Raw genomic sequence first — 13,534 nt, forward strand, 5'->3', positions numbered from 1 at the left:
GGAAGTGGGGTGGTAATGCTCTGTTGGGCCTCGTCATGGGAAAGTTGATCTTCCCGTTCTCCCGGCAGCCGTTCCTGGCCTCGTCTGCAGACTGTGTGTCCTGTGACTGGTATGGTGTAGAGTGTCGCTGCCTTTTTCAGACCCAAAACTCTTGCCCAGGAGCCATTGGGCTGCTTCTCCGGGGAGCCCTTCGCCTTGGCTGGTGCCTGCAGGAGCCATGAGGGAGTGCTTAGGAGCCGGGGCCCGCAGACTTTTACTGTGGGTTTCTCGAAGCAGCATGAGGAGAGTGAGCCCTCGCTCCACACTGACTTCTCCTGGCTCGGCTGACTCCTTCCTGACCTCCTGCACCTGGGGTTGCTCCTGGGTCACTGAGACGGATTTCTGTGTCGTCGTTCTTTTGACTGGTTTCCCGGCTCAGGCCAGGTGATTCTCCTGTTTAGAATGTCCATTTAGATCCTGGTAACTGGAAAAGGGGCAAAGACCTCCCTCCAGCTTTGTACGGTGTGCTTTGTGCAACTTGGAGTCTTCCTGGGTGTGGTAAACGTCACAGCCCGACACTGTCTTTTCTCGGGAGGTAAGTGTGCCTTGGCCGCTGCCTCCAGTTGTACTCTGGGCAGAAAAGCCTGGCTCTCGGAGATGGTGCGTTTGTAGCAGGGAATAGAGGCTGGAAGGGAAAGAGCCCACCGGGAAAATGCCTCCTTCCCTGCGGGGGAATTCCGATGCTCACCAGAGTGCGTACGTTGTGTTTGTACCCCACCCTGCGCCGGGTCGGGCCTGCCCTGGAAGCTGTCAGAGCTGCTCGTCGGTCTCATGGCACACGGTGGGTTTTTTCGCACGAGTTGGTACAGTCCCTTTGGTGTCAGGTGTGGGGTTGAGACTCCCCACGTCACTGTCCCGTAGCACGCAGTTAGGGTGGGTTCCGTAGAGAACGTAAAATCCAGACGTCCCTGAGGATAGGGATGATTGTAGCAGAGCCTGAGTCCCTTCTGAGGACAGCCTTGTCCCCTCAGGAGCCCTTGGCCAGCTCCGCCGCAGGACTCCGGTATGCCCAGCTCCCCAGGGCACTTTGCGCCCAGGGGAAGCCACTGCGGGGCGGAGGAGGGCCCTTTGTGAGGAGGGGGCAGAGAGGGCCTGGCAGGGTCCTGAAGGCAGAGCCCTGCAAGCAGAGTGGTGACCCTGGTGCGGCTCTGCTTGCTCGTGTGGAGAATGAGCTCTTCACCTCCGTCCCGTCTCCGTGTTTCTGGTCCGCGCGGGGCAAGCTTGCGTGGAGCTGGGGAAGGTGGTGGGGAGGGCCGTCACGCCCAGAGCGGCTGGTTGTTGGGAAGGCGCTAGTTTGCCCGTGTGCTGGAAGCTCTGTGTGCAGCCTCTCGGGCAGTAGGACCCTTGGCTTCCTCCGCTTGGAGACAGCGGCGGAGGCGACGTGCGGCGTCAGGGTCGTATCCCCGTGTCCCAATTTGCGGCCCAGGCTTCAGGCAGGCCAAAGAGGCCTGGGCGGAGCGTGTGGCACCGTGCTGCTCTCTGGGCACCCGGTGGAGGGGAGGGTGCCCGGTGCCGACGGTTGCTGCGTTGGGTTTCTGCTCTTGTCGGTGTTGGCGCTTTTGTCTTTCATCCAACCCAGCCCTCCCTTCTATCCTGCAGGTCACCCCGTGGGCCAGAGGGCCCCAACCTTTCCGAGGACAAGACTGCGTGGCCTGCCCTGGGTGCAGCCCGTCGTCGCCCAGCAGGGCACTTACAACTGGTCCCCCTTGGTGCCCTGTGCAACCTGGCCCCCCACCGCCAGCTGCTCCGCTCGGTAAGAGGAAAGCATAGTCTTCTGTTTCTTCCTGGAGTCACTGAAGAAGAAGGGCAGATCGCTCTCCGGGGCAACCCCGTGCACGGGCGGCCGTGAATGGGCTCTCGGCCGTGTCCCTGTGGTCCCTTAGCAGACGCACTTGATGGACCGCGTCTTCCTCGTCCTTCCCTGGGGACGGAGGTGTCTGTTGTAGAGGGAAAGAGGGTCCTCTGACAGAGGGCAGACGTGTCGGTTCTGCACACGGGCTTTCAACAGACACCACGTTCCGGGCTCCCTGGAGGACAAGCCCGCCACTGTCACTGTCTGCAGCGAGTGGAGCCCTGAACTTCCACAGCTGATGATCGGTTATGGAAGACCCACCCGAACCCGGGGCCTGTGGTCTCTTCAGTCATTGGTCCTGAGACCTGTCTCCCACTCGGTCTGATGTTAGACTTAGTGTGATACGGGGAAAAAGGCCTCAAAAATCTTTTGCGCTTCAGCATACTAACATATTTTGTAAGGCAGTGAACAGTGAAAGAGTGTTTTGTATTTTATTTTATCTATGCCGAGAAGCTAGTTGGCTCGGGGAAGGACATATGTAAGTGGTAAATAGAATGCTTGCTTAGCATGCCGAATTCCGTGTGCTCATTCCCGGTACCTCCATTTAAAAACAGAAGAAAAGAAAAAACAAAAACAAGGGCAAAATTCAAATGATAGAAATACATAGTGCGCAAACCCAACTTCCATATCCATTCTTTTTACGTGTTTTCCTCTTACTACTGGGTTTGAATTATATCCCAACCGTGACTTAAGCATTATTTTCAGAAAATGCTCTAACTCTTTGAAAGTCTTTTCTGCCACTTATGTTTTGACACATCCACGAACGGAGATAGACGCACATGGTGGTTTTAATATACATTCGTGAATATTCTCATTAATGTACCTGTAACTACATTTAACAGATGGTGTGTCAGTGCGCCACTTTACAGAAGAGAGAGGAAGAGAATCTTCCTGGGATGAGGTAAAGTCTCTTGTTGTTAATGTCCTTGTGTGACTATATAAGTACCAGGGGATACTGAGACATAAACCGGGTGTTGGTGTGAGTGTGTATTTTCACGTTTGCATCTGCTGATGAGAATTTTTGACTTATGCTTTTAACTTACAGTTTAGGATGTGATTCTGTGCTTAATGCCGTAGGACTGGATAATGCACTTGTGTTCATTTTCCAGACTCACCTAGTGAAACCAGTGTCTGTGTGGGCATTCTTTATTTCAGGGTCTTTCCCTTACAGTTTATTAGAGGATATTGAAAAGAAATACTTCCCTGGGAAAGTTAGGTGTATCTTGTTGTTGGTTCTTATTTTAGCCGTCCTCACTTGAAATAAATTAAGTGATGTTTCATTTTCAAAGCAGCATGCTTTGTCTTCCCATTCCACCGCAAGTAACAGTGGTCTAGTTTCCTTAATGCCTTACGCTGTTTCCCACCTGCTCCTTTTACTCAGGCTGCCCTTCCCCAAAGCCACTCCACAACCCCCCTCTGCGCTGGATCTCTCTTTTATGAAGCATTGCGGTCTTCCCAGCATTCCCTGAGCTATCCACGTGCAGGGGACTCTCCTGTGCTTTGTGGCGTTACTGTACCCATTCACCTCAGTTGTAGAGCTGTTGAAATTTTTCTGTGCTGATTTGTTTTCATGGATCCTGTGCCTCTGGCAGAACAGAGAGGAGAATCTGCCTTTTATTTGTACCGCCAGCTTCTCCAAGGTTAGGGCTTATGTTATGATAGCTTCGGTAAATAACTGTTGTCTACCTGACTGACTAAACGTAGGCACATGATCTGAAGTTCGGTTCCAGATTTGTCTTGTTTTGTGTTCCTAGGAAGGGGTGACTAATCCCGAAATTACAAAACCGGAGTACGCTAATGGGACTGCAGAAGTGGCTCCGCAGGAACTGACGGATCATAAAACACTGACCTCTGTTGGTGGAACACACGGAGCTTATTATACTCTGGGTAAGTTTGTGAACGTGGCTGGCATTTCTTGTTCTCTGTGCCTAGAAATTAGTGTGCTCTGGGGGGAAGGGTATATGTAGCTCAGGAGTAGAGAGAATGCGGGCTTAGCATGCAGGAGTTCCTGGGGTCAGTATCCAGTTCCTCCAAGAAACGAGTGTGATACGGGGAAGGAAGGAAGGAAGGAAGGCTCAAAGGTTTTGTTTCGCTTCAGCAGTGTCTTCGCAGGAAAGCCTAATCCTCCATTCTTTTCTGTGGTTTTTAGCCGACGCGGTACCTGGCGCGGCTCCGGTTTGGTCCAGCAGCGACCGCCCACCTGCGGCGGCCCCGGAGGCCCAGGGAAGTGGGGGGTCATGCTCTGTTGTGCCTCGTCCTGGGAATGGTGATCTTCCCGTTCTCCCGGCAGCCGTTCCTGGCCTCGTCTGCAGACTGTGTGTCCTGTGACGGGTCTGGCGCGACGTGTCGCTGCCTTTTTCAGACTCAAAACTCTTGCCCAGGAGCCATTGGGCTGCTTCTCCCGGGAGCCCGTCGCCTTGGCTGGTGCCTGCAGGAGCCATGAGGGAGTGCTTAAGAGCCGGGGCCCGCAGACTTTGACTGTGGGTTTCTCGAAGCAGCGTGAGGAGAGTGAGCCCTCGCTCCACACTGACTTCTCCTGGCTCGGCTGACTCCTTCCTGACCTCCTGCACCTGGGGTTGCTCCTGGGTCACTGAGACGGATTTCTGTGTCGTCGTTCTTTTGACTGGTTTCCCGGCTCAGGCCAGGTGATATTCCTGTTTAGAATGTCCGTTCAGATCCTGGTAACTGGAAAAGGGGCAAAGACCTCCCTCCAGCTTTGTACGGTGTGCTTTGTGCAACTTGGAGTCTTCCTGGGTGTGGTAAACGTCACAGCCCGACACTGTCTTTTCTCGGGAGGTAATTGTGCCTTGGCCGCTGCCTCCAGTTGTACTCTGGGCAGAAAAGCCTGGCTCTCGGAGATGGTGCGTTTGTAGTAGGGAATAGAGGCTGGAAGGGAAAGAGCCCACCGGGAAAATGCCTCCTTCCCTGCGGGGGAATTCCGATGCGCACCAGAGTGCGTACGTTGTGTTTGTCCCCCACCCTGCGCCGGGACGGGCCTGCCCTGGAAGCTGTCAGAGCTGCTCGTCGGTCTCATGGCACAAGGTGGGGTTTTGCGCACGAGCTGGTACAGTCCCTTTGGTGTCAGTTGTGGGGTTGAGACTCCCCACGTCACTCTCCCGTAGCACGCAGTTAGGGTGGTTTCCGTAGCGAACGTAAAATCCAGACGTCCCTGAGGATAGGGATGATTGTAGCGGAGCCTGAGTCCCTTCTGAGGACAGCCTTGTCCCCTCAGGATCCCTTGGCAAGCTCCGCCGCAGGACTCCGGTATGCCCAGCTCCCCAGGGCACTTTGCGCCCAGGGGAAGCCCCTGCGGGGCGGAGGAGAGCCCTTTGTTGTGAGGGGGCAGAGAGGGCCTGGCAGGGTCCTGAAGGCAGAGCCCTGCAAGCAGAGTGGTGACCCTGGTGCGGCTCTGCTTGCTCGTGTGGAGAATGAGCTCTTCACCTCCGTCCCGTCTCCGTGTTTCTGGTCCGCGCGGGGCAAGCTTGCGTGGAGCTGGGGAAGGTGGTGGGGAGGGCCGTCACACCCAGAGCGGCTGGTTGTTGGGAAGGCGCTAGTTTGCCCGTGTGCTGGAAGCTCTGTGTGCAGCCTCTCGGGCAGTAGGACCCTTGGCTTCCTCCACTTGGAGACAGCGGCGGAGGCGACGTGCGGCGTCAGGGTCGTATCCCCGTGTCCCAATTTGCGGCCCAGGCTTCAGGCAGGCCAAAGAGGCCTGGGCGGAGCGTGTGGCACCGTGCTGCTCTCTGGGCACCTGGTGGAGGGGAGGGTGCCCGGTGCCGACGGTTGCTGCGTTGGGTTTCTGCTCTTGTCGGTGTTGGCGCTTTTGTCTTTCATCCAACCCAGCCCTCCCTTCTATCCTGCAGGTCACCCCGTGGGCCGGAGGGCCCCAACCTTTCCGAGGACCAGACTGCGTGGCCTGCCCAGGGTGCGGCCCGTCGTCGCCCAGCAGGGCACTTACAACTGGTCCCCCTTGGTGCCCTGTGCAACCTGGCCCCACACCGCCAGCTGCTCCGCTCGGTAAGAGGAAAGCATAGTCTTCTGTTTCTTCCTGGAGTCACTGAAGAAGAAGGGCAGATCGCTCTCCGGGGCTACCCCGTGCACGGGCGGCCGTGAATGGGCTCACGGCCGTGTCCCTGTGGTCCCTTAGCAGACGCACTTGATGGACCGCGTCTTCCTCGTCCTTCCCTGGGGACGGAGGTGTCTGTTGTAGAGGGAAAGAGGGTCCTCTGACGGAGGGCAGACGTGTCGGTTCTGCACACGGGCTTTCAACAGACACCACGTTCCGGGCTCCCTGGAGGACAAGCCCGCCACTGTCACTGTCTGCAGCGAGTGGAGCCCTGAACTTCCACAGCTGATGATCGGTTATGGAAGACACACCCGAACCCGGGGCCTGTGGTCTCTTCAGTCATTGGTCCTGAGACCTGTCTCCCACTCGGTCTGATGTTAGACTTAGTGTGATACGGGGAAAAAGGCCTCAAAGATCTTTTGCGCTTCAGCAAACTAACATATTTTGTAAGGCAGTGAACAGTGAAAGAGTGTTTTGTATTTTATTTTATCTATGCCGAGAAGCTAGTTGGCTCGGGGAAGGACATATGTAAGTGGTAAATAGAATGCTTGCTTAGCATGCCGAATTCCGTGTGCTCATTCCCGGTACCTCCATTTAAAAACAGAAGAAAAGAAAAAACAAAAACAAGGGCAAAATTCAAATGATAGAAATACATAGTGCGCAAACCCAACTTCCATATCCATTCTTTTTACGTGTTTTCCTCTTACTACTGGGTTTGAATTATATCCCAACCGTGACTTAAGCATTATTTTCAGAAAATGCTCTAACTCTTTGAAAGTCTTTTCTGCCACTTATGTTTTGACACATCCACGAACGGAGATAGACGCACATGGTGGTTTTAATATACATTCGTGAATATTCTCATTTATGTACCTGTAACTACATTTTACAGATGGTGTGTCAGTGCGCCACTTTACAGAAGAGAGAGGAAGAGAATCTTCCTGGGATGAGGTAAAGTCTCTTGTTGTTAATGTCCTTGTGTGACTATATAAGTACCAGGGGATTCTGAGACATAAACCGGGGGTTGGTGTGAGTGTGCATTTTCACGTTTGCATCTGCTCATGAGAATTTTTGACTTATGCTTTTAACTTACAGTTTAGGATGTGATTCTGTGCTTAATGCCGTAGGACTTGATAATGCACTTGTGTTCATTTTGCAGACTCACCTAGTGAAAACAGTGTCTGTGTGGGCATTCTTTTTTTCAGGGTCTTTCCCTTACAGTTCATTAGAGGATATTGAAAAGAAATTCATCCCTGGGAAAGTTAGGTGTACCTTGGAGTTGGTTCTTGTTTTAGCCGTCCTCACTTGAAATAATTTAAGTGAAGTTTCATTTTCAATGCAGCATGTTTTGTTTTCCCATTCCACAGCCAGTAAATGTGGTCTAGTTCCTTAATGCCTTACGCTGTTTCCCACCTGCTCCTTTTACTCAGGCTGCCCTTCCCCAAAGCCCCTCCACATCCCCTCTCTGCGCTGGATCTCTCTTTTATGAAGCATTGCGGTCTTCCCAGCATTCCCTGAGCTATCCACGTGCAGGGGACTCTCCTGTGCTTTGTGGCGTTACTGTACCCATTCACCTCAGTTGTAGAGCTGTTGAAATTTTTCTGTGCTGATTTGTTTTCATGGATCCTGTGCCTCTGGCAGAACAGAGAGGAGAATCTGCCTTTTATTTGTACCGCCAGCTTCTCCAAGGTTAGGGCTTATGTTATGATAGCTTCGGTAAATAACTGTTGTCTACCTGACTGACTAAACGTAGGCACATGATCTGAAGTTCGGTTCCAGATTTGTCTTGTTTTGTGTTCCTAGGAAGGGGTGACTAATCCCGAAATTACAAAACCGGAGTACGCTAATGGGACTGCAGAAGTGGCTCCGCAGGAACTGACGGATCATAAAACACTGACCTCTGTTGGTGGAACACACGGAGCTTATTATACTCTGGGTAAGTTTGTGAACGTGGCTGGCATTTCTTGTTCTCTGTGCCTAGAAATTAGTGTGCTCTGGGGGGAAGGGTATATGTAGCTCAGGAGTAGAGAGAATGCGGGCTTAGCATGCAGGAGTTCCTGGGGTCAGTATCCAGTTCCTCCAAGAAACGAGTGTGATACGGGGAAGGAAGGAAGGAAGGAAGGCTCAAAGGTTTTGTTTCGCTTCAGCAGTGTCTTCGCAGGAAAGCCTAATCCTCCATTCTTTTCTGTGGTTTTTAGCCGACGCGGTACCTGGCGCGGCTCCGGTTTGGTCCAGCAGCGACCGCCCACCTGCGGCGGCCCCGGAGGCCCAGGGAAGTGGGGGGTCATGCTCTGTTGTGCCTCGTCCTGGGAATGGTGATCTTCCCGTTCTCCCGGCAGCCGTTCCTGGCCTCGTCTGCAGACTGTGTGTCCTGTGACGGGTCTGGCGCGACGTGTCGCTGCCTTTTTCAGACTCAAAACTCTTGCCCAGGAGCCATTGGGCTGCTTCTCCCGGGAGCCCGTCGCCTTGGCTGGTGCCTGCAGGAGCCATGAGGGAGTGCTTAAGAGCCGGGGCCCGCAGACTTTGACTGTGGGTTTCTCGAAGCAGCGTGAGGAGAGTGAGCCCTCGCTCCACACTGACTTCTCCTGGCTCGGCTGACTCCTTCCTGACCTCCTGCACCTGGGGTTGCTCCTGGGTCACTGAGACGGATTTCTGTGTCGTCGTTCTTTTGACTGGTTTCCCGGCTCAGGCCAGGTGATATTCCTGTTTAGAATGTCCGTTCAGATCCTGGTAACTGGAAAAGGGGCAAAGACCTCCCTCCAGCTTTGTACGGTGTGCTTTGTGCAACTTGGAGTCTTCCTGGGTGTGGTAAACGTCACAGCCCGACACTGTCTTTTCTCGGGAGGTAATTGTGCCTTGGCCGCTGCCTCCAGTTGTACTCTGGGCAGAAAAGCCTGGCTCTCGGAGATGGTGCGTTTGTAGTAGGGAATAGAGGCTGGAAGGGAAAGAGCCCACCGGGAAAATGCCTCCTTCCCTGCGGGGGAATTCCGATGCGCACCAGAGTGCGTACGTTGTGTTTGTCCCCCACCCTGCGCCGGGACGGGCCTGCCCTGGAAGCTGTCAGAGCTGCTCGTCGGTCTCATGGCACAAGGTGGGGTTTTGCGCACGAGCTGGTACAGTCCCTTTGGTGTCAGGTGTGGGGTTGAGACTCCCCACGTCACTCTCCCGTAGCACGCAGTTAGGGTGGTTTCCGTAGCGAACGTAAAATCCAGACGTCCCTGAGGATAGGGATGATTGTAGCGGAGCCTGAGTCCCTTCTGAGGACAGCCTTGTCCCCTCAGGATCCCTTGGCAAGCTCCGCCGCAGGACTCCGGTATGCCCAGCTCCCCAGGGCACTTTGCGCCCAGGGGAAGCCCCTGCGGGGCGGAGGAGAGCCCTTTGTTGTGAGGGGGCAGAGAGGGCCTGGCAGGGTCCTGAAGGCAGAGCCCTGCAAGCAGAGTGGTGACCCTGGTGCGGCTCTGCTTGCTCGTGTGGAGAATGAGCTCTTCACCTCCGTCCCGTCTCCGTGTTTCTGGTCCGCGCGGGGCAAGCTTGCGTGGAGCTGGGGAAGGTGGTGGGGAGGGCCGTCACACCCAGAGCGGCTGGTTGTTGGGAAGGCGCTAGTTTGCCCGTGTGCTGGAAGCTCTGTGTGCAGCCTCTCGGGCAGTAGGACCCTTGGCTTCCTCCACTTGGAGACAGCGGCGGAGGCGACGTGCGGCGTCAGGGTCGTATCCCCGTGTCCCAATTTGCGGCCCAGGCTTCAGGCAGGCCAAAGAGGCCTGGGCGGAGCGTGTGGCACCGTGCTGCTCTCTGGGCACCTGGTGGAGGGGAGGGTGCCCGGTGCCGACGGTTGCTGCGTTGGGTTTCTGCTCTTGTCGGTGTTGGCGCTTTTGTCTTTCATCCAACCCAGCCCTCCCTTCTATCCTGCAGGTCACCCCGTGGGCCGGAGGGCCCCAACCTTTCCGAGGACCAGACTGCGTGGCCTGCCCAGGGTGCGGCCCGTCGTCGCCCAGCAGGGCACTTACAACTGGTCCCCCTTGGTGCCCTGTGCAACCTGGCCCCACACCGCCAGCTGCTCCGCTCGGTAAGAGGAAAGCATAGTCTTCTGTTTCTTCCTGGAGTCACTGAAGAAGAAGGGCAGATCGCTCTCCGGGGCTACCCCGTGCACGGGCGGCCGTGAATGGGCTCACGGCCGTGTCCCTGTGGTCCCTTAGCAGACGCACTTGATGGACCGCGTCTTCCTCGTCCTTCCCTGGGGACGGAGGTGTCTGTTGTAGAGGGAAAGAGGGTCCTCTGACGGAGGGCAGACGTGTCGGTTCTGCACACGGGCTTTCAACAGACACCACGTTCCGGGCTCCCTGGAGGACAAGCCCGCCACTGTCACTGTCTGCAGCGAGTGGAGCCCTGAACTTCCACAGCTGATGATCGGTTATGGAAGACACACCCGAACCCGGGGCCTGTGGTCTCTTCAGTCATTGGTCCTGAGACCTGTCTCCCACTCGGTCTGATGTTAGACTTAGTGTGATACGGGGAAAAAGGCCTCAAAGATCTTTTGCGCTTCAGCAAACTAACATATTTTGTAAGGCAGTGAACAGTGAAAGAGTGTTTTGTATTTTATTTTATCTATGCCGAGAAGCTAGTTGGCTCGGGGAAGGACATATGTAAGTGGTAAATAGAATGCTTGCTTAGCATGCCGAATTCCGTGTGCTCATTCCCGGTACCTCCATTTAAAAACAGAAGAAAAGAAAAAACAAAAACAAGGGCAAAATTCAAATGATAGAAATACATAGTGCGCAAACCCAACTTCCATATCCATTCTTTTTACGTGTTTTCCTCTTACTACTGGGTTTGAATTATATCCCAACCGTGACTTAAGCATTATTTTCAGAAAATGCTCTAACTCTTTGAAAGTCTTTTCTGCCACTTATGTTTTGACACATCCACGAACGGAGATAGACGCACATGGTGGTTTTAATATACATTCGTGAATATTCTCATTTATGTACCTGTAACTACATTTTACAGATGGTGTGTCAGTGCGCCACTTTACAGAAGAGAGAGGAAGAGAATCTTCCTGGGATGAGGTAAAGTCTCTTGTTGTTAATGTCCTTGTGTGACTATATAAGTACCAGGGGATTCTGAGACATAAACCGGGTGTTGGTGTGAGTGTGTATTTTCACGTTTGCATCTGCTCATGAGAATTTTTGACTTATGCTTTTAACTTACAGTTTAGGATGTGATTCTGTGCTTAATGCCGTAGGACTTGATAATGCACTTGTGTTCATTTTGCAGACTCACCTAGTGAAAACAGTGTCTGTGTGGGCATTCTTTTTTTCAGGGTCTTTCCCTTACAGTTCATTAGAGGATATTGAAAAGAAATTCATCCCTGGGAAAGTTAGGTGTACCTTGGAGTTGGTTCTTGTTTTAGCCGTCCTCACTTGAAATAATTTAAGTGAAGTTTCATTTTCAATGCAGCATGTTTTGTTTTCCCATTCCACAGCCAGTAAATGTGGTCTAGTTCCTTAATGCCTTACGCTGTTTCCCACCTGCTCCTTTTACTCAGGCTGCCCTTCCCCAAAGCCCCTCCACATCCCCTCTCTGCGCTGGATCTCTCTTTTATGAAGCATTGCGGTCTTCCCAGCATTCCCTGAGCTATCCACGTGCAGGGGACTCTCCTGTGCTTTGTGGCGTTACTGTACCCATTCACCTCAGTTGTAGAGCTGTTGAAATTTTTCTGTGCTGATTTGTTTTCATGGATCCTGTGCCTCTGGCAGAACAGAGAGGAGAATCTGCCTTTTATTTGTACCGCCAGCTTCTCCAAGGTTAGGGCTTATGTTATGATAGCTTCGGTAAATAACTGTTGTCTACCTGACTGACTAAACGTAGGCACATGATCTGAAGTTCGGTTCCAGATTTGTCTTGTTTTGTGTTCCTAGGAAGGGGTGACTAATCCCGAAATTACAAAACCGGAGTACGCTAATGGGACTGCAGAAGTGGCTCCGCAGGAACTGACGGATCATAAAACACTGACCTCTGTTGGTGGAACACACGGAGCTTATTATACTCTGGGTAAGTTTGTGAACGTGGCTGGCATTTCTTGTTCTCTGTGCCTAGAAATTAGTGTGCTCTGGGGGGAAGGGTATATGTAGCTCAGGAGTAGAGAGAATGCGGGCTTAGCATGCAGGAGTTCCTGGGGTCAGTATCCAGTTCCTCCAAGAAACGAGTGTGATACGGGGAAGGAAGGAAGGAAGGAAGGCTCAAAGGTTTTGTTTCGCTTCAGCAGTGTCTTCGCAGGAAAGCCTAATCCTCCATTCTTTTCTGTGGTTTTTAGCCGACGCGGTACCTGGCGCGGCTCCGGTTTGGTCCAGCAGCGACCGCCCACCTGCGGCGGCCCCGGAGGCCCAGGGAAGTGGGGGGTCATGCTCTGTTGTGCCTCGTCCTGGGAATGGTGATCTTCCCGTTCTCCCGGCAGCCGTTCCTGGCCTCGTCTGCAGACTGTGTGTCCTGTGACGGGTCTGGCGCGACGTGTCGCTGCCTTTTTCAGACTCAAAACTCTTGCCCAGGAGCCATTGGGCTGCTTCTCCCGGGAGCCCGTCGCCTTGGCTGGTGCCTGCAGGAGCCATGAGGGAGTGCTTAAGAGCCGGGGCCCGCAGACTTTGACTGTGGGTTTCTCGAAGCAGCGTGAGGAGAGTGAGCCCTCGCTCCACACTGACTTCTCCTGGCTCGGCTGACTCCTTCCTGACCTCCTGCACCTGGGGTTGCTCCTGGGTCACTGAGACGGATTTCTGTGTCGTCGTTCTTTTGACTGGTTTCCCGGCTCAGGCCAGGTGATATTCCTGTTTAGAATGTCCGTTCAGATCCTGGTAACTGGAAAAGGGGCAAAGACCTCCCTCCAGCTTTGTACGGTGTGCTTTGTGCAACTTGGAGTCTTCCTGGGTGTGGTAAACGTCACAGCCCGACACTGTCTTTTCTCGGGAGGTAATTGTGCCTTGGCCGCTGCCTCCAGTTGTACTCTGGGCAGAAAAGCCTGGCTCTCGGAGATGGTGCGTTTGTAGTAGGGAATAGAGGCTGGAAGGGAAAGAGCCCACCGGGAAAATGCCTCCTTCCCTGCGGGGGAATTCCGATGCGCACCAGAGTGCGTACGTTGTGTTTGTCCCCCACCCTGCGCCGGGACGGGCCTGCCCTGGAAGCTGTCAGAGCTGCTCGTCGGTCTCATGGCACAAGGTGGGGTTTTGCGCACGAGCTGGTACAGTCCCTTTGGTGTCAGGTGTGGGGTTGAGACTCCCCACGTCACTCTCCCGTAGCACGCAGTTAGGGTGGTTTCCGTAGCGAACGTAAAATCCAGACGTCCCTGAGGATAGGGATGATTGTAGCGGAGCCTGAGTCCCTTCTGAGGACAGCCTTGTCCCCTCAGGATCCCTTGGCAAGCTCCGCCGCAGGACTCCGGTATGCCCAGCTCCCCAGGGCACTTTGCGCCCAGGGGAAGCCCCTGCGGGGCGGAGGAGAGCCCTTTGTTGTGAGGGGGCAGAGAGGGCCTGGCAGGGTCCTGAAGGCAGAGCCCTGCAAGCAGAGTGGTGACCCTGGTGCGGCTCTGCTTGCTC

At 54.0% G+C, this 13,534-nt stretch overlaps 3 long non-coding RNA genes across 3 annotated transcripts; all 3 read left to right on the top strand.

Annotated features, from left to right (window-relative positions):
* The first annotated feature begins 830 nt into the window (after positions 1–830).
* Positions 831–4,899, top strand: LOC141574872 (uncharacterized). Its single transcript, XR_012502000.1, has 4 exons — positions 831–1,792; positions 2,734–2,792; positions 3,646–3,778; positions 4,041–4,899. It is a non-coding gene; the product is annotated as an uncharacterized LOC141574872 (long non-coding RNA).
* An 844-nt stretch (positions 4,900–5,743) lies between these two features.
* LOC141574873 (uncharacterized) lies at positions 5,744–9,011 on the top strand. The gene is made up of 4 exons (XR_012502001.1): positions 5,744–5,905; positions 6,847–6,905; positions 7,758–7,890; positions 8,153–9,011. It is a non-coding gene; the product is annotated as an uncharacterized LOC141574873 (long non-coding RNA).
* Positions 9,012–9,855: 844 nt separating this feature from the next.
* LOC141574874 (uncharacterized) lies at positions 9,856–13,123 on the top strand. Its single transcript, XR_012502002.1, has 4 exons — positions 9,856–10,017; positions 10,959–11,017; positions 11,870–12,002; positions 12,265–13,123. It is a non-coding gene; the product is annotated as an uncharacterized LOC141574874 (long non-coding RNA).
* Positions 13,124–13,534: the final 411 nt, after the last annotated feature.

The sequence above is a fragment of the Camelus bactrianus genome, chromosome 23, assembly GCF_048773025.1.
Source record: "Camelus bactrianus isolate YW-2024 breed Bactrian camel chromosome 23, ASM4877302v1, whole genome shotgun sequence".
Classification (NCBI taxonomy): Eukaryota; Metazoa; Chordata; class Mammalia; order Artiodactyla; family Camelidae; genus Camelus; species Camelus bactrianus.